General features: G+C 38.0%; 1 protein-coding gene across 1 annotated transcript in view; it reads right to left on the bottom strand.

The window, feature by feature from the left end:
* Window positions 1-21686, bottom strand: part of LOC150092642 (uncharacterized) — a 344763-nt gene extending 323077 nt beyond the window's left edge. Inside the window, exon 1 of the mRNA XM_090414597.1 lies at window positions 21668-21686. The gene's annotated coding sequence lies outside the window, so the exon portion shown is untranslated. The remainder of the gene's footprint in view (window positions 1-21667) is intronic.
* Between the last annotated feature and the right edge of the window lie 203 nt (window positions 21687-21889).

Genomic DNA, 21889 nt, shown 5'->3' with positions numbered 1-21889 from the left:
ATTCAGAAGGCCTGGTCAGTGGGTCAAATTCCAGATGATGGGAGTAGAGCGCTCATAGTACCAATCTATAAAAAAGGAAATAAAACTGAATTGGAAATTGTGAGAACTGGAATTGAGGAATTTTACTATTCAGTGTTCCTGGTAAGATTTACACAAATATACTTGAGAAAAGTATAAGAAAATTTGTGAAAGGGAAGCGTGGAGAACAGCAAGCTAGATTCAGACCAAATAGAGGTTGTCAGGATCAGATTTTTACTTCTCAACAAATAGTTGAGAAATCATGGGAATATAACAAGGATCTAAGTTTAATAGATCTTGAAAAGACATGTGACAAGGTGCCAAGAGAAAAATGAAGCAGTTATATGCTGTAAATGGGACATTATATCAAGCAATACATAGTGTATATTTGAGTTCTAAGTCAGCAGTTAGAATTACAGGAGGTTACAAGAAGATCATTTGATGTTAAATGAGATAAGTGTGCACATTTTCTCTGCATTTACTGATTATTTTTATAATCACATGAAAAAAGAGGCATTAAACCTAATATCAAAATTGGAGATGTTAATCTCAGTAGCTTCCGTAATGCAGATGTTGTTGTCCTAATCCAGTACACATTCCATGACTAAATTGATTAACTGCTGTAATAAATTTGTAAAAAATGGGCAAAAAACATTGAAAACATAAGTTCTGTATCCTGAATGGAGAAACATAGAGCATGTAAAACATTTGAGATATTCGGGCACAACTTTTAGTGAAGATTGCAAATTAAATAATTATTATTATTACTATTATTACTATTAATTCCAGACATCGCCACAGGCAGACAATGTCACACACAAAGCTCATCAAACTGTGCTTTAAACTCATTCAACATGTCTGAATACACTACACTCTTGGACAATGCATTCCACTCACCAACCACTCTCCATGCAAAGTATCTTCTCCTCACTCCTTTGCTCACACCCTTCTTAAACAGTTTCTGGTAACTGCTTCTTGTTCTACCCTCTCTCATTCTATGGAAAATTTCTTCCACATTAACCTAGTAACAACTCCTGATCAACTTATATGTCTCAATCATATATCCCTCCCTCTTCTCATTCACAATGTTTTGCAAATTACATTCCCTCAATCTGTCTCCATACCCACATTCCAATGACCCGTTACCACAGTAGTAAATCTTCTTTGACCCCTTTCTTATATATTCTCATCACCATGAAACTAGGTATCCAAATCTGTGCACAATAATTCAGTATAGTTCAGCATAATTCAGCTCGAGTTTTTTGATCCTGTCCATATAGTATGATTTGTCCAACTCTTCAAAATAGGCAGTTGTTTCATCAAACCTCATCGTTTCATGAAAATCTCTTTCCTGCCATTTTTTCATGTTTGGAAACAGATAGTAGTCCAAGGGAGCCAAATCTGGAGAGTAGGGAGGATGCAAAAGGACTTCGTAACGTAAATTGAACAATTTTGCAACAGTTCACATGTTGACGCTTTTGATCCAGTGTGAGCAAATGCGGCACTCATCTTGCAGATAGTTTTCTCATATGTAAATGTTCATGTAAAATATTATGTATGCAATCATTTCAGATGCCCACAGCCTTAGCAATTTCACGCACCTTCACTCTTCTATCATCCATCACCATATCATGGATTTTTTCAATAATTTCTGGAGTAGTGACCTCAACAGGGTGTCCAGAATGTTCAGTATCACTTGTGCTCATATGGCCACCTTGACAGTTACTAAACCACTTATAAACTGTTCTAATCAAAGGCGCAGACTCACCATAATGTTTATCAAGCTTAGCTTTGGTTTCCTGAGCCTTTTGCCTTTCAAAAAGTAATGTTTAATTACTACACGAAATTCTTTCTCATCCATTTTTCACAAATCATGGTACTTGATCAATTCAAATGAATGCCAAACACAGAGTCATAGATCTATCTGACTGAAACTTAGTGTGTGATCCTCCAACGGTTGCCAGCAACTAAAAATAACCTCGATATGTACTGGGTGCACCATCTCTTAGACTTCACAGACTTATTGAACAGCCCTCGTGTGTCTTAATCATATCTCCCCCTCCTCCTCCTATTAATGAGCTTTGCAATTTACATTATCTCAATCTGTCATCATACTCTACATTCCAAGGACCACTGACCACCTTCGTAAGTCTTCTGTGGATCCTTTCTAACATATCCTTGTTGCCATGGAAACTCAGTGATCAAATCTGTGCACAATTTAATTTTCCAATGAAATTATTATCCCACTTTTCTGGGTTTTTCAAAGCAGTTAGATAGAGCATCACATGACAAGTTGCAACATGGATTTGATATCAGGTTAGTTTAATGGATTGGTAACTGGTTTACTGATAGATGCCAGAGAGTTGTGGTGGATAGAAGACTGGAGAGGAGGGAAAGAATTATGATTGAAACATTTCAGCTGTTGAAAGGCATTTACTTTGGAGTGACACTGTGGAGATTTTTCATATAAACAAGAGTAAGGAAGAAGGACAAGGGGCTATCCCTGGAAGTTACAAAAGGAAGTAAAAAGCAAGAGGGTAAGAAGCATACAATTTGTATCATGGAGAGTGGTACAAGCATGGAGTGCACTGACTGAGAAGGTGGTGAAAATTTTAATAGTGGATGAGTTTAAGATGTGGTCTGAAGTGGACTTTCCATAATAAGTTTTATGAATAAAATAATAACAACAATAATAAGATCTTCCAGATTGTATAGTGCAGGCACTCTACCAGAACAGGGCTTATGGAAAGATGAGTTTTAAAACGTTCATATATAGGTGGGTCATCTGCCCTTCATAGATAAGAATGTATAAGATGACTTTGACCTATATGAACCTAGTAAATATCACTCCCTCTCTGCTGTTTCTACATCAACTAGCCTGCCAAAATTTAATTTAATCTCATAAAATTTACTTGTTATTGATTTTTGCAATTGATTAATTAAATTTGCTCTTAGTAACTATCTGTAGTCTGTATAGAGGACTAATAAACAGTGCATGAAGTATGAGCTGACCTAGCAGCTGAAACTATAGTCTCATTTCTCTTGATTCCGATGTGGCCTGGGTATGCAGCACAATTGAACATCAAAATTAAGGCTCCTCATCTGATATAATATTGTAAAATATCATAAAGCACTGGGTGGCAATTGTACATGGGAGAGTAGATGGCTGTAAAGAACTCAATGAGTCTGCATATATTCTACATTTCTGGTAGTGGTTTTCTTTTATATGTAAAAGTGCAAGTTGGATGTCATACAGCTCAACAGTATAGTTACTGCATCCACGGGTAATTTAACTGGAGATAAAGCAGTCAGGAAACTGTTGCAGCAGTACTACTAACTGGTTTCAGATCTCAAACTGCCAGTATAGACATGTAAGAAAATCGGAGTACTCTGATGTGCATGTGTGTTAAATCAACTGAGCATGCGTCCTTAGCTAGCACAGCAAAAAGATGCATATTGAAGTGTAAACTTGCCATGGAGGAATAATATCATGTTCAGTGTATGTGAGGTTGTCAACATTCATGCAACAGTTTGCTTAATCTCTTTCACAAGGATACCAAATGGAAGTTAGATGTATGTACTACTGAACTTTCCAATGTAAGGAAAATATACTAGTCTGTATGGGATACTTAGGCAACAACTTTATATTTAGGGCATATTTAAGTGACGACAACTGTTTCAATCAAAGTGACAGAGCAGATCAAAGACGACAACTGTTCCAATCAAAATTCATTTGCTCTGCATAAATACTTTGAATGGGCAATGCGAAATGCATCAGCAGCTATTCTTATACTGTGATGATGGCTAAGATCCAAAGATTGAAGGGTACTTTCCTTTGTAAGGGGCTTGAGGCTCACAATCAACTTTTCAGCAAGTGCATGATAAAGGTGAAGCAAGAAACATTGATGAGCATTCCATTCTGTAAAGGGTAGATGTGAGAGATATTCAATGCTCTCTTGCACTTTTCTCTTAGTTGACAAATGTGTTCAAGGAACTTAAGCTATATGTCAAAAATGAGTCCAAAATTTTGGCTTCTGATGATACTAGGAGAATAGTTTCTCTTATTCTTAACAGCGCAGAGTGCAGACTGAAGTGCACATTTTCAGCAGAAGTACACACAGACCTTTTCTGCTGAAAATCTAAACCCATTACTAAGATACCATAAATATGATCTATATGATCATATGATCTGTATTGTTGAAGTTGCCTTCCAATGACCCTCATGTCACAAGAATGATAGTAAATTGTGACGCCATTAACATATATAAAGAACTGCTTACTGTGGAAAGAAGTTGTTAAGAGACTGAGATTTACTATGACAGTAAAGAGTATCACACTTAAGATAAAGATTTTGGGGGAACATCCTCTTCTTGGCAATATGGATGAGATAGTGTGATTCCAACTTGGACATGGAAGCTATTGCTAGAGAGAGAGTTTTTAATAAAAAAAATAGTAAGATTTCCCCTGAGACCTAGACTGTAGAGGTGTTTTAATATACCATATCACCTCATAGCATTTTCTATATCAAAGAAAACTAAAAGAAGATGTTTATATTTTAGGAATGCATCTTTTATACATGTTTCTAGACAGATCAAATGGTCCACTGCAGATCAGTGTCCACAAAAGCCACAATGTATGTTGGAGAAAACATTGTTTTCTAAATACCACAGAAGTCTGACATTAACCATTTTCTCCAATATCATGCAAAGACAGCTGGTTAAAGAGGCAGGCCAGTAATGGTTTACTTGTCTTGGATCTTTTTCATGGTTTTGGAAAGGCAATAATTGATTCATGTCATGAATCAGCAAATTCCTCTTCAGTAAGCATTCTGTTGTATAATGTTGGAGAAGAGAATCCAGTGTCTGTAATTGTGTTGTGTTCAGCAACATATCCATCATCATCATCATCAAATTCCTGCCATGTACCCTCAAGGGGTGTACAGGATATGACAGTACTACATGAAAAAATTACATCATTACTAACTTCCTATCTACAATTTTCCTCCAAATCAGTCTGTTACTTGTCAAGACTCCAACATTATTATTACTATTACTATTATTACGGGCAACTCCAGGGAGTCATTGGACTCATCGAGGGAGGCCCCAAATCATATTCATCACAACTGTTTGACATTCATACAGTATCTATCATACCACGCCTTAAACTCATTCACTGTCACAGCATCCACCACAGACTCAGGGAGTGCATTCCACTCATTCACTACTCTAAAAGTAAAGAACCCAGCTCTAACACCTTTACTAACCACACTTTTGCCCAGTTTCCATGGATGTCCCCTAGTCCTCCCACAACCAGCCCTGTTCTCAAAAATATCTTCTGAATTAATTTTATAGAAACCCTTCAGTAATTTGAATGTATCAATCATATCTCCCCTCCTCCGCCTATCAACCAATTTTTGCAACCCACAAATCCTCAACCTGTTCTCATACGGTTCATTCCACAGACCTGCTATCATCTTGGTCACTCGCCTCTGGATCCTCTCCACCTCCTCCCCATCAAGAAGAAACCTAGGTGACCAAATCTGAGCACAGTAGTCTAGATGGGGTCTTATCAAGGCTCGATACAGAGGAACAATAACCTGCTTGTCTCTGCTTGTCATCGTATTCTTCAGCAACCAAGTGATTTGATGAGCTGTTTTGGTCACTTCTGCAATGTGTCCCCTAAATTTCAATTCCTTATCTACCAACACTCCTAAATCTCGTGCCTCATCAATTTCCTGGAGCACGGTTCCACCAATGCAGTAAACTGCCGCCAATCTTTTCACCCCAAAATGCATAACCTTACATTTTGCCACATTAAACTGACATCCATTCTCCTTAGCCCAGACCTCCAATCTATCCAAATCAACCTGCAAAATTTTGACGTCATCTGCATTCACTATTGCCCTACCCAACTTCGCATCATCCACAAACAAATGAACTGTTCCTCTCAGATCATTTCCTATATCATTTATGAACAAATTAAACAGCAGTGGTCCAAGAACAGATCCTTGTGGCACACCACTAGTCACAGGCCGTCTTGTGGACTCTACTCCCGAGTAAACCACTCGCTGATATCTCTCCGTCAACCACCCTCCTACCCATCTCACCAACCCTATGTCCATTCCCATATGCTGCAATTTACTGATTAGAATTCCATGTGGAATCCTGTCAAAGGCCTTGGCAAGGTCCAGTAGAATCACCGTAAACCCATTACCCTTATCCAGTTCAGCCGTCACTGTGTTATAATATGTGAGCAAGTTACTGAGGCATGACCTACCCTTCACAAAACCATGCTGTCCCCGATACAGTATCCCATTTTCTTCTATCCAATCTTGTATTTTCCTCTTGACTATTTTCTCTAAGACCTTGACTCGACTCGGTCGGTAATTTACTACAGCAGTCTTGGAACCATCTTTAGGCAGTGGAACTATTTTCCCCTCTTTCCACCCACTCGGGACTAACCCAGACCCGAGACTCAAATTAAACAAAATGGTCAAGGGTACTGACAATTCTTTAGCTGCTTCTCGTACAACACGAGCTGGTATACCATCCAATCCCACAGATGTATTGACATTGAGGTTATGCAATAGACTACTCACCTCCACTTCATTAACCACAATTCCCGTATAATCTACTGGTTTATTCGTTTCTGCAATGTCACCACCTGGATGATATACTTTTGCAAAGTGCTCACTCAGTAACTCAACTATCTCAACTGATTCAGTTACCTCCCTACCATCGGCATTCTTTAAAATCAATCTGCCATGTACATTTTTCCTTTTACTTGCTACATATCTAAAAAACTGTTTAGGATTCTCTTTAGCCTGCATGGCCAATGTTCTTTCGTAATCCTTTTTTGCTTTTCTTACCACACTCGTCACCCTTCTGGCCTGTGCTTTATACCGTTCATGTGCCTGCCGGTCACCCTTCTCCTTAAATTCCCTCCATAGTTGTTTCTTTTTTTGCAACTCAAGCTTAATGGTGTTATTCATCCATTTAACCCCTACTTGATTTATTATTCGGACTCTAGGTATACAGTCAGCCATTGCTTCTTGCAAGCACTTCTTAACTACCTCCCATGCACTATCAACTTCTAGTCCTTGCAGTTGTACATGCCATGGCACTGAACCAATCAAACTCCTAAGCTTGTCATACTTTCCAGCCCGATAATTCCACATGTACCCTGTCTTAATTGAAAATTCTACACTTTAGCCACCTCCCAAGTTAAGACCCTATGATCACTCTCACCGATTGGTGGCAATGTGGTCATATTTGTTACAGCCAAATCCTCAGATGTAATTACTAGGTCAAGTACTCTCTGACCCCTAGTATTTTCCATTACATGCTGTCGCAGATAGTTATCCCTTAATAACCGCATAAAATCCAGTTCCTTCCTCCCGTGTGTCCTCTCCTCACTCCAATCAATGCGACCATAGTTGAAATCTCCCATAATAATCACCCTCCTTCCACCCATTTCTTCTATTTGCTTGTGCATACTGTCACCACCATCTTTTCCATCACCTGGTCTATAGCAGCACCCAATTGTATATTTAGTTCTGCTAGCCACAATCTCACACCAAATGGCCTCAAATTATCAGATCTTATATTTCTATCGTCTAAGGCACTTTGTACCGTATCAATCCACGTATATCTTGGTCTTCCTCTAGGTCGTTTTCCTGCCAACCTGGCAGAGAACACTTGTTTTGCTAATCTTTCCTCTGCCATTCTATTTAAGTGACCATACCACCTGAGATTAGCTCTGCTAACGCATTCCTGGATGCGGACAATGTCAAGTTCTTTCCTAATATCCTCATTTTTAATATGATATTGCCATTGATGCCATCTGTTCACGCCTCTAATCTTTCTCAGGACTCTCATATCTGCGGTCTCTAGTCTTTGGTCAAGTATTTTACTTCTGACCCAGCTCTCAGATAAATAAGTTAAAACTGGTTTGAACACTGTCTTGTATACAGCTAATTTAGTGTTCCGACTAATTTCTCTCTTATTCCATATGAATTTATTCAATTGACTTCCCACCATACCAGCTTTGCTGATTCTGTTGTCTATTTCTATATTTAATTTACCATCTTCAGTAAAAAATCGTACCTAAGTAGCTGAAATGTTTTACTTGTTCTGCAGGTTTCCATTCACAACACAGTTGACATTTTCAATGATTCTGCCTATTTTCATTGTCATTGTCTTTTTATTGCTGACCTTCATACCATATCTATTACAACAGCTATTCAATTTAGTCAGAGAATCTTGCAGACTTGTAGCGGATTTATTTAGAAGTATAACATCATCCGCATAAAGCAAAGAGCTGACATTAACATCTCCAATTTTGATATCAGGTTTAATACCACTTTCCTTCATAATGTGATCCATATAGATAATGAATAACACAGGGGATAATGTACATCCTTGTCTCACACCAGATTTAACATTAAACCATCTTCCTGTACTTCCTTCAATTCTAACTGCTGACTTACAACTCAAATAAAGACTAAGTACTGCTTGATATAATGCCCCATTGACACCATATAACTGCAGCGTATTGAATAGCTTCTCTCTTGGCACCTTGTCATATGCCTTTTACAAATCGACAAAACTTAAATACAGATCTCTGTTATATTCCCATGCTTTCTCGACTATTTGTCGTAAAGTGAAGATCTGATCCTGACAGCCTCTATTTGGCCTGAATCCAGCTTGTTCTTCACCAAGCTTTTCTTCCACAATTCTTCTCAACCGTTTCTCAAGTATACTTGCATAGATCTTGCCAGGAACACTCAGTAGGGAAATACCTCTGTAATTCTCACGTTCAGTTTTATTTCCCTTTTTATATATGGGTACTATGAGAGCTCTACTCCAATCATCGGGAATTCGTCCCTCTCTCCAGGCTTTCTGAACTATGCAGTGCAGCCACTGTAAGACTTTTATACTACCATACTTCAGCATTTCTGGTCAAATATCATCTACTCCTGCTGCCATTCCACATTGCAAGCCTTTGATGGCTTTTTCTACTTCAAGTATGGATATGTATTCCTGACTGCATGCCTGGTCAGTGTTTTTTATCACTATGCTGTCATCACTGCTTGTTTCATTTAGCAGTTTTTCAAAGTAATTACTCCATACTTCAAGGATATCTTTTTCTCCTGTTTTCATGTCACCTTTATCATCTGTAACTCCTTTTACAGCACTCTTTCCTCCATTCCTACGTTTCTTCAACAACCTCCAGAATATTTTGCCACCTTCTTGATATTTATTTTCTATATTCTTGCCAAAGTCCTCCCATGACTTTTGTTTAGCTAGTTTTACACACTGTTTAGCTTTCTTACATTTGTCTCTGTATTCTGTAAGAGTAAAAGCTGACTTATTTGCCAGGAACTTTTGATATGCTTTCTTCTTTTCCTTAACTGCCTCTTTAACTTCCTGTGTCCACCAGGGAGTTCTGATTTTATTATCCTTGCACACAACCTCACCACATGCCTCTCTGGCAGAATCAATCAATGTTTTCTTCAGAGTTTGCCAGTGAATCTCCAAGGTTTGATTCCTGTTCTCAAACTCTTTCATTTTCTTTTCAATAATCTTTCTGTATTTTAGTCTACAGTTCACATCTGAGAGCTGTTCAACTTTTATTCGCTTTAATACTTTCTTACATGTTATTCTTTTCAATATGAAATTCAATTTTATCCTGCTCAAGACTAAATAGTGATCACTTCCAATTTCAAATCCTCTGTACACTCTGGTGTCCTGCACCAGGGAGAAAACATCACTATCAACAATAACATAGTCAATGAGACTTTTCTTATTCCTAGCATCTTCTCTCCATGTGAATTTGTGCACATTTTTATGTTGGAACATGGTGTTAGTAATAACCAGTCCATGTCCTGAGCAGAAATCCAACAGATATTTGCCATTATTATTAGCTTTGCTCTTTTCTCCAAATTTTCCCAAAATATTTTTGCATGTCTCACAATCATTTCCTACTCTGCTATTTAGATCCCCAACAAGGACCAACTTTTCCTTTTTCATTGTGTCAGTTGCTTTTTCTAAAGCGTCAAAAAATTCCTCCACTTCTACCTTAGTAGAACCTTCTGTGGGACCATAGGCACAAATAAGTCTCATTGTCCAGTTCCCCATTCTCATATCTGCCCACATTACTCTACTTGAGACTGACTGCCATTCAAGAAGATCAGCCTCGTATTTTGTGTTGAAAACTATGGCTACTCCTTCTTTTCCTTGATTGTCATTACCTGAATATAACATTTAGTATTTACTGCTCAGAAAGATCTCACCAGTTTTGGTCTTTTTTGTTTCAGTCACCCCTATTATGTCGATCTGGTACTTATCTAATTCCTCAGCTAGCTCCATTTCTTTGTCATTCAGGCTTCTTACATTGATAGAACAGATCTTTAACTCTGGTGATGTTGAGTTGGGGTTTGTTTTCAGATTTGTTCCAGTAGCTGCCTTTTCGCTGTTCGCCCCGGTTCCCTGGTGAAAACAATGGGGGCCTTGTTTAACCGGGCGACGCCCCAGCCGGCATGAAATTGTGTCATGTTGTACCATCATTTTTTATTTTGGTTTAACCAATAAGAATACAATTTGGTCAGCTAAATCTCAAATTGCCAGCCCATCCTCGTTCGTTCAGTATTGAAGTAGATACCCAACAGGGTGCACCACGAGAAGGTGAGGATTGGACATTAGGTCAGGAGCCCTGGTCGGTTCTCCGCATTCCTTTAAAGGCTATGTGGAGGTCTCCTCTCAGTTATACAGCTTTGACCCTTAAGCACCCTGCAACATATCCATTATGTTATTATTATTATTATTATTATTACCCAAGACCCCATGGAGTCAAAGACTCATCTAGGAGGTCCTTTTATCAAACATACAGCTCATCATACCATGCTTTAAACACACTCAAATTTCTCTGCAGACACCACACTCTCAGGCAAGGCATTCCAATCATTCACAACTCTGCATGAAAAAAACCTGCTTCTCACTCCCCTACTCACACCCTCCTTATACAGTTTCCAGGGATGACCTCTGGTTCACCCCTGATCTCCCACTATTTTCTGTAGAACCTCTCCAGGATTGATCCTATAACAACCCCTTAATAACCTGTAGGTCTCTATCATATCTCGCCTCCTCCTCCTGTCCACCAGACTCTGCAAGTTGCATCTTCTCAATCTTTTCACATACTTGATATTCCAGAGATTAGAAACTACCTTAGTCAGTCTCCTCTGGACCTCTCCAACATCTCTTCATCCTTCTGAAAACTAGGTGACCAAATCTGGGAACAATAGTCCATGTGGCCTAATCAAAGCCTTATACAATGCAACAAGAATCTCCCTACTTCTACAAGTCAGTGTCCTCTGGATCGATCCCAGAAGCCTTTGTGTTGTCTTCACAATTTTGGCTATGTGTCCCCTACATTTCAGATCCTTATGCACTATCACCCTCAGATCTCTTATTTCCTTCACCTCCGACAATATATCCTCACCGAGCATAAATTCTGCATCCCATTTTTGTTTTCCAAATTTTAAAACCTTACATTTTGCAACATTGAACTCACAATGAATCTCCCTACTTCTACAAGTCAGTGTCCTCTGGATCGTTCCCAGAAGCCTTTGTGTTGTCTTCACAATTTTGGCTATGTGTCTCCTAAATTTCAGATCCTTATGCACTATCATCCTCAGATCTCTTATTTCCTTCACCTCCGACAATATATCCTCACCAAGCATAAATTCTGCATCCCATTTTTGTTTTCCAAATTTTGAAACCTTACATTTTGCAACATTGAACTCACATCCCCATTCCCGTGCCCAATCACTCAATTTATTCAAGTTTTCTTGTAAGGCCAGAACATCTCTACTCTTCATAGTTCGTCCCAACTTTGTATCATCTGCAAACAACTGAATATCTCCATCCAAATCTTCACCAATTTCATTAATAAACAAGTTAAACAGCACTGGCCCTAAAACAGACCCCTGAGGCACACCAGTAGTAACTTTCCTTTTCCTGGATATCGCTCCCCCATACACAACTTGTTGATACCTATCAGATAGCCAGTCTCCAATCCAATATCTAATACCATCCAATCCAGTTTGACTATCAACTTATCATGAAGTAATCTATCAAAAGCCTTTGCAAAATCTAAGTATATTACTGTGTATCCTTCTCCTCTGTCCATGGAAGAAGTCACTTTATTGTAATGAGTAGGTAGATTAACATGAACTTCCTTTAGCAAATCCATGCTGTCCATCAAAGATAATACCATTGTTGTCAACCCAATTCTAGATCCTAGCTCTCACAAGCTTCTCCAACAGCTTAACTACAACACCTGACACACAGATAGGTCTATAGTTTGATGCTTGAGTTCTATCACCTCCTTTATGAAGTGGCACAATCTTGCCCTCCTTCCACTCCTTAGGATGGAGGTATCTTCAGGAATATCCCAGTCCTGAAAGTATCTTCAGGACTGGGATACTTTCAGGTGCAAACTTTGTTTGCTCACACTTGGATAAAGGATTAAACTAATTTTATTATACTCTAACCAAGTGAAAAATAAACTTTCAACATCTTTCTCTAAATCCAGAGTAATTTATTAAAAAAGGGTGGCACACCATTTGGCAACTCCTATAGGTAGAGATGACCTGCTAATGCTTCTGCCTGGTATCTCCACTTGGGCCTGGCTCCCACTGAAGAGACCTCAATAAAGGTCGAAACTAGTCTGGGTAGTGACCCTTCCCTTAATGCATAACATTAGACATATCCGCAAGGAGATGTGTTTTGCATTATAGGACATACTGAGATAGGAGTGTTGGTAGCTTGCTCCACCTTTGCAACGAGTTGCCCTGGTGTTGTACCACCTTACCCCAGTCCTGAAGATACTTTCAGGCGCAAACTTTGTTTGCTCACACTTGGATAAAGGATTAAACTAATTTTATTATACTCTAACCAAGTGAAAAATAAACTTTCAACATTAGGTATTGTTGCTATATCCACCATTATTTTTATATCTATGCATATCTGTTATTTTTTTGCATAGCATAGATTTAGTATTTATGCGAATTACCCTAATTAAAAGTAATTAGTCCAAATTTTAATTAATTATTAATTTTGCATTTTTTTGAAATTTTGGGATTATTAAAATTGTTATTATTTAAAATCATGAAACCAGTAACAATGATCATCTTCAAACGTAAAACTAAACCTAAGATACAATTTTCTTCAGGTGTTTTTGTACATTTTCACGAAAAAGGATGGATGGACGAAAATAGTGTGAAATTATGGATAAATAATATGTGGAACAAGCGACCAGGCGGTATAATAAAAAAAAACAGTTTATTAGTATGGGATATGTTTTGGTTATTTAACTGATTTAATATTGCAACCACTAGACATCTGCTTGAACAAACCATTTAAAGACCACATGCAGGAAGAGTGGAATAATTGGATGTTGACCAGTGAAAAATCATGTACAAACTGTGGATCTATGAGTGCTGCATCACTTGATATGTTGTGCAATTTTGTGACCAAAGCATGGAATAAAAGTAATAGTAGAGACTGTAATAAAATCATTTAAAAAGTGTCGTATCTCTAATCTTATGGATGGTATGGAAGATGATCTGTTATGGGACACTGATGACGATGAAAATGAAATCAACTGACCGGATTCGAACTGGGATCCATTTAAAAATCATCTAAACAATCAATCTGAAGAACTATTTTGAACAGATGATGAAGAAAATTAACATGAAAATTTAGGTTAATAATTATTATCCGTTTTTTAAGACTTACATCTATTGTAATATTTTAAATAAATTTATGTAACAAAAATTTAATCTGATTTGTTTATAAACACTGCCTATTTTCTTATATAACTTGTACTGTAACTACCTAAATGCTCATCCAAGAAATTAAGCTTCCCTTTTTGTACTCAGCGTATAAGATGACCCAATTTTTCTAGGAGTTTTCTGTAGCATTTGAGAGTCGTCTTATATGCCGACGTATAGTACAGTATATATATATATAAAGGGCTTGTGTAGCTATCATACTTATTCTTGAATTCATTCACACTGCTTACACATATCACATCCAATGGCAATCCATTCCAATCACACACCACCCTATGAGAGAAAAATCTAGCCCTCATCCCCACCCTTCTTAGCGTAATTATTCTAAGCTTCAAAGGATGCTCTTTTTTTCTTTCTCCCACCTCCATAAAATGAAAAATTCCATCAACTGACAACCTGTATGACCCTTTCAGAAGTTTATACATTTCAATCATATCACCCCTCTTTCTCCTGTTTGCTAGTATCTGCAGTCTACAAATTCTCAATCTTCCTTCATAATTACTATTCCACAATCCTGATATCATTTTTAACACTCTCTCCACTGTATCAGAAACCAGGAGACCAGACCTATCCACAATAGTCCAAGGCCTTGTAAAGAGGCAAAATGGCATCCTTCTCTTTATATGTTAAAGTTTGTTTCAGCATAAAAATTATGTTTTGAGTTGTATTTGCAAACTTTGCTACATGGCTCTTGAACTTCAACTTGCTATCTACTAACACTTCAAGATCCCTAGCCTGATCAGTTTCTTCTAGCATAATCCCACCAATATAATACAACATTGGATATCTAAATGCATCAAAGTACACGACTTTACATTTACTGACATTGAAATGACATCCATTTTCCCATGCCCACCATTCCAACCTATTCAAATCATTCTGCAGATACTGCATATCAGCATCATTTCCGATTACCCTAAATATCTTTGCATCATCAGCAAATAGTTTGATGTCACCTGTTTCTAGGGGTGATAGTGGATAAGGATCTGAAATTTAGGGGACACATAGCCAAAATTGTGAAGACAACACAAAGGCTTCTGGGAATGATGCAGAGGACACTGACATGTAGAAGTAGGGAGATTCATGTTCCGTTGTATAAGGCTTTGATTAGGCCACACATGGACTATTGTGCCCAGATTTGGTCACCTGGTTTTCAGAAGGATGAAGAGATGTTGGAAAGGGTCCAAAGGCGACTGACTAAGGTACCTCTGGAATGTCGAGTGTGGAAAGATTGAGAAGATGTAATTTGCAGAGTCTAGTGGACAGGAGGAAGAGGGGAGATATGATAGAAACCTACAAGTTGGTAAGGGATTGTTATAGGATCAATGCTGGAGAGGTTCTACATAAAATAGTGGGAGATAGGGGGAGAACCAGAGGTCATCCCTGGAAACCGTGTAAAGAGAGTGTGAGCAGGGGAGTGAGAGGCAGGTTTTTATCATGCAGAGTTGTGAATGATTGGAATGCCTTGCCTGAGAGTGTGGTGTCTGCCAAGAGTTTGAGTGTGTTTAAGACACGGTATGATAAGCTGTGTGTGATAAAAGGACCTCCCAGATGAGTCTTTGACTCCATGAGGTCTTGGGGTAATAATAATAATAAAAAATCATTCCCAGCATCATTAATGTACAGATTGAATAACAGTAGATCAAAGACTGATCCTTGTGGTATACAACTGGTTACCTTAAATCTTGAAGACTCACATCACCCGTATACCACGTTTTGGTATCTGTCAGTCAGCCATCCTTCTCTTAACCACGTTCATATTTTATAATCCAAACCCATATTATCCAACAGTCTTCCATGTTATATTCTGTCAAAAGCCTTAGCAAAATCCAAAATTATCATGGTACTTTTGGACTTTCCCCTTGTCTAGTTCAACAGCAACATTGTAGAATGTAAGCAAGTTGCTAAAACACGACTTTCCCTTAGTAAACCCATGAGCCTCTGTGGCTCAGTCGGTATAGATGTAGCCCTTTGTTCAGACCTGGGTTCGATTCCTGTCCATGATGTGAGGAACCTTTATCTGGTCACTTTCGACTAAAGGTGAGTTAGCTGGTCTCATACAGAGATAGGGAGTTTTTTCACCTGGAAACTCTGGTTTTTCATCTCCCAGAACAGGCAAACCAGCCCTCGTGAACATGCCCGGATCTACAGTCATAAATACTCAACTCCTATGAGTGGACTCAACTCGTCCCAGTAGGGACAGGGGAGAAAAGGGAGGAAACTTTACATGAATAAATAAAGAAAGAAAGTAAACCCATGCTGTTCATTGCAAGGTAGAGATTCACTGTCAACCCATTTCTGAATGCGAGCCCTAACCAATTTTTCCAAAATCTTTCCAAAAAGGGAGGAAACTTCACATGAATAAATAAATTAATAAAGTAAACCCATGCTGTTCATTGCAAGGTAGAGATTCACTGTCAATCCATTTCTGAATGCGAGCCTCAACCAATTTTTCCAAAATCTTTACCACCACTCCCAAGATACTGATTGGTCAATAGTTGAATACATTGGTCTTTGCACCACCCTTGTGCAATGGGATTACCATGCATTCTTTCCATTCCTGTAGAATCTTCTCTATTCTGAGACTCAAATTATATAGTCTGATCAAAGGAACAGCCAGTTCAGCTGAATTTTAGCATCCATGATGATATCCATCCGTCCCTATTGCTGAATTCTTATTCAGTTTGTGCAACAGCTCTAATATCTCTTCTTCATACAAGAGTTCTTCAGAAGAGGTAGCAGTGAACTCAATGTTGCATACACCAGGTTGATAGCTTTTAGCAAAATGGGAAATCATTAGTTGAACAACTTCTTCTGCCTCACACCATCTACATTCAAAAGAGTTATTCTTTCATATTCATTTTCTTTTACTTGCAGCATATCGATAGAATTCCTGTGGGTTGTCTTTAGCTTGCAGAGCCAATTTCTTTTCATACTCAGACTGCTTTCTGTACAACAGCTATGACTCTTCTGGCCTGGTGCTTATAATTTTGTTAACAGACATCATCCTTATTCAGACAGTATTCCTTAAACATCATCCATTTCTTACATATCTCTTGCTTAATAAGATTACAAATCCATTTGACTCCTAACCCTATTTATTCTTCAAACTCTTGGGACACGTTCTGATATTGCATCATTTACGTATTTTTTAAACGCTTTCCATGCATTGTCAATATTCTTCCCATCCAGCAACTGATACAATTCCGGTGAACTCAGTATACTCCTCAGTTGGTTATAATTTCCTGCAACCTTTTCTGAATGGAACATTGATAAACTTAGTCACCTCCCAAGTGAGAACTGCATGTTCACTGTCACCAGCTGAAGGCAGAATATTATTATTATTATTCAGGTCTCCATGGAGTCAAAAGACTCATTGTGGGAGGTCCTTCCTAAGAAACACAAAGTCTATCAAGACTCATCAAGGGGAGGTCCCCCCTAAGAAACACAAAGTCTATCATGCCACTCCTTGAACTCATTGACCGTTCTCGCTCTCACCACTCCATCAGGCAATGCATTCCATGGTTCAACCACCCTCCATGCAAAGAAACCACTCCTCACTCTCTTGCTCACAGTTTCCTTTCGTAACTTCCAGGGATGGCCACTTGTCATCACAATAGTGAATAGTTACGTCTCTAACTGAAATACCCTCTGACACTCTTTGACTTTGAGTTCCTTCTGTCACATGCTACTTGAGGAAGTTGTCCTGCAACAGCTCAATAAATTGTTTCATTCTTCTCATGAGATTTTACTGCTTTTAATATATCAGGATGCACTTCATAAGTGTCCCCTCCTTGATCTTTAATTTCTGAACATATTTCCTCATCTGAAACATCAAAAAGATGTCATATTCTGATGTTATATTTTTAGAATAGTTGAATGTTTTTAAAATGTATTATTGTAATTGGTATTCCCACTCCATGATGTGTCACATGCAGTAGTTTTTTTCTGTTGTGAGACATGATTTTTCAACAAGAATATCACCAGAACATAGTTTTTTTGTTTTAACTGTTTTGGTAGATCCTGCCAAACTTTCCTAAGCCTTTTTGAATAAAAAGGGGGTCAAATTTTCCTACAGGCTTCTCAGCGCATGATGATGAGAAACAATGGTATATTGATATGTATGTCAATTCATTTGTTTCTTATCAGATGATATATGTATCTATAGTATCTGTCCTTGATCTGGTGCCTGAGAGGGGGCCTGAAAAGAGGATGAAGGATTCATGATCAAAGAAATTTTTTGATTTGGCACCAGAGATCCCTATCAACCACAGAGCGAAGCATGGATGCCCACTATCTGGCAGACAATAAATGTACTCAGAAATGGAATGCCATGGTTATCTAGGACACTATACTAACATTGCAGCAAGTCTTGGGCAATCCTTGAACCAAGGAAAAGGATATTTACTGCAACAGCATCGATCCTTGAGGCAGGTTCATTAGCCAATCAATTCTGGCTGGGCTATCCAAGACTGACTATTTTGCCAAAGCAGGGACCAAATTAATGCAAGACTACCAGAATCCCACTTGTTGGATGTCCATGAGTCATGGCACATGGCAAACACAGTAGCAAGGACTGGATCTAAATGATGGTGTTCTGAAAGACAGCAGAATAAAAAGATTCTCAGTAGAAGTGGAGTAAAAGAATACAGGAAGAAAAGTATAGAAAATGAGGACATAAGAAAAGGACCAGCACTGTCAGCCTTCCAGAGGTTCCCCACATAGAAAGGGCTTATCAGAGGAGGTCCACTATAAAATATCATTAGGACGATTATACCTCATCTTTTCATTCAGTATTTCACTCATTTCTATTGAATTTTTTATAGCAATTCCACATAAAAAAATAAGAAACCTATCTCTAGCACATTAGTATTTTGGGTGAGCCAAATATTAGAAAAGATGGGACTCCTGTTCAATCACAGTCTTTATATACTCAAATAAACCTATGGACCGACGTTTAAATAAGACAGAAATTCAATTACATTGGCAATCCAATTCAATTATAATCTTTTTGATGTTCAAATAAACCTTCAGAGAATTAGTACTATGGGAGAACAAGGTTTAGATAAGATGGAAACCCTACTCACCCATGATATTTTTCATGATACTTGAGCATTCTGGTTAAAAAGATGGCAATGGTGGCTGGTGGCAGCTGTGTCATAATGGGCAAGGCATGTGGAATGAATACTATTAAAAATTCCAAGACTTAAAAATTGGTAAAGATGAGAAACAAGATGGAATATTGCAGCAAGAATTCAGATAACTGATAGATGTAAATGGAAGGGTGTGAGAGAGATGACCAGAAGAAAGAGAGAAATGATCTAAGAATAGCAGTGTATTGTGATTTCATTATTACAAATGTGAGGATGAGCGAGTGAGCACAGTTTATTTGCAAAGAGGAAGAAAGGAAGGAAGAGCATGGCAATGGAATCTTTGGACACGAAGATAAAGCAAAAAAAAAAAGAGAGAGAGAAAGAGAGAGAGAAAATTAGTGGTGGTGGCTATAGGAACAAGTGATTTATATGGACATGATTTATATAGGAGAATTATATAGGAGAATGTAAGGTGGATATATACAACTGGGCAGATTTTCCTTCTGTCCAATGAGGAGAAAGATATCAGAAGATCAATGAGGAAAGAAAACAGTGTGATAGAAAAGACAGTTAGTATCAGTAGCACACTCAGGATTTAATCTTCGGGGTGGGGGGGGGAGAGTTGAGTAGACGATTTGAGAATACACACTATGCATCGCATACGCCCTATGACTGAGCATCTGCAATGATCACTAATTCATAAGTAGTATAGAAATAGAAGACACGACACAACATAAATAAATAAAAAAAAAAGAATGTTAATTAGGAAAAAATTTTTGGGAAATTTTCCAGTGTTTTTTTTTTCCTTTTTCTTTGGGGGTGCCTGGGCCCCCCCTTGCCCCACTCTGGGTGCACCACTGGTTGGTATGTTGGTCAGGAATGACAGCAATAAGCTAAGATGGCGAGCAATAATGATGACTGGTATATTGTAGAGCTACGCAAGGAGAAGGATTTGGTTTGCAAATCTATGTGGGAGGAATTTGCTCAACAGATAGAACTCTATAAGAGTGGTACATTCCATCAGAATAGGTTAATGTCAATCAACAGTGAGGATGCTACTGGAAATATAAGAAATTAAATGAGTGAGCATGAGATTTGGCAGTGGTACAACCAACATGGCTTACCAAATGGATATACTACTGCCAAAGTTCCAGATAAACTGGGATGGTACTAGAATCCTAATCTTTTGTCCCACATCCCAGAATATGCCAGAAAATCCAGAATTTCATGAACAAAGCAATTAGCATTTTTTTAAAAGGAAAACTGAATTTTGCAAGGCCATCTAATAAGGCTGTGTATAAAGTACTCATTTCTGGTTTGAGCCACTGTTGAAATTTTGATTTTGGATGTTGCACTTCGGCAATCGGCAGATGGTCCTTATAAAATTCAGTCACTGTTCCAGCTTTGCTGGTGATCACACATTATACTTAAATCATTCATTATTACAATGTGAGAGGACTGTAATTATAATTATTTAGAGTACTATTGGTCAATAAGAAAAATGTAAACTATATTTAAGGATGGTGGTAAACAGAGGGTTAAAGTGCAGAGGAAATATTGCTAAGGGAGTCCATAAGATTTGGCTTTTGAAGAACACATTAGCAAGTAGAGATAAGAACACATTAGCAAGTAGAGATAAGGAAGTTGTTATTCCTCTTTATAAGACCTAGATATGCCCACATCTGTATTACTATGCTCAAGTCTGGTCTCCTGAGTTTCTTGGGAATGAGGAAACAGTGGAGAAGATTCAGAGAAAAATAACCAAGAATGGTGAGCGGGTCTGTGGAATGTTCCCTATGAAGATATATCGAGGGTGTGTGGATTGCAGAAGTTCGTTGATAGGAGAAAAAGAGGGGATATGATAGAAACATTTAAGTTGCTTAAAGGGTTTTATAGGATTGATGCAGAGGAAATGTTTCAGCACTTGGCTGGAGGAGTCAGTACAAGGGGTCATCCCTGGAAGGTGAATAAAGGTGTGGTTAGTAGGGATGTGAGAACTAGATTTTTTGGTTGGAGGGCTGTAAATGAATGGATGGGTTGACAGTTAGTTGGGAGTGATCTGTCTGTTAATGAGTTCAAAGAGGGGTGTGATATATTGTGTGGATAGTTTGGGTCTCCAGCAATCAGTCTTCGTACTCCATGGAGGCACCAGTACAATAATAATATCTAATTTACCTTCAGTTAAATAAATACATATATACAAAAAGAAACGATAACTGAAATAATTCTAGATTGTTTCTACAATTATTCTCTTTCTATTATTACTGAATGACAAAACTTCTGGATGAATATGAACAGCACATTGAACCACCCCAACACGAACACACACATAGATTAGGGAAGGAAAGAAAATAATGTTCCGGTTTGTGAATTTCTAAAGTTCACTCTATAGTCGAACACAATATGAATGTATCTGGGTGGATTCAGATAAATATAACAAAAATTAATAATAATAATAATAATAATAATGGATAAAGGAAACATCAAGTCTTTCGTGGAAAGAAATCGAATTTCTTCAGGCAAGAGAGCTTTTCAGGCAGAAAAGTCGCACTTACTCGTCATTACGTTTATTATAAACATACACTACTAAACAACATACACATAATGACTAACGTTTCATTACTCAAAATAATTGGTGTATTGAAACAATTTAATCAGCATATTAAGTCGTTTAAATAGCAGACGATATAGATATATATACCAATAGCACACTCAATACAGCAGACGAAATAGTTACCTAGCGCCCTCTTAAAACAGCGCGTGAAGCACAATAAGGGCAACGATTTGTGACCAAGGGTGCTTCCAATAGTCTTTAGATTCTTTAAACTTGTACATTTTACATAAATGCCAGTGAATTATCTTAGTACATTATCGTACCTTTAACGATACTCAATTTGTGCGAATTTACTGCACCCACTTATAA

The sequence above is a fragment of the Typopeltis vanoorti genome, chromosome 25 (genome assembly GCF_054136105.1).
Source record: "Typopeltis vanoorti isolate ZY-2024b chromosome 25, IOZ_Tvanoo_1.0, whole genome shotgun sequence".
Lineage (NCBI taxonomy): Eukaryota > Metazoa > Arthropoda > Arachnida > Uropygi > Thelyphonidae > Typopeltis > Typopeltis vanoorti.
Note: the sequence above shows the minus strand (reverse complement) of the source record. Positions and strands in the feature narration are given on the sequence as shown.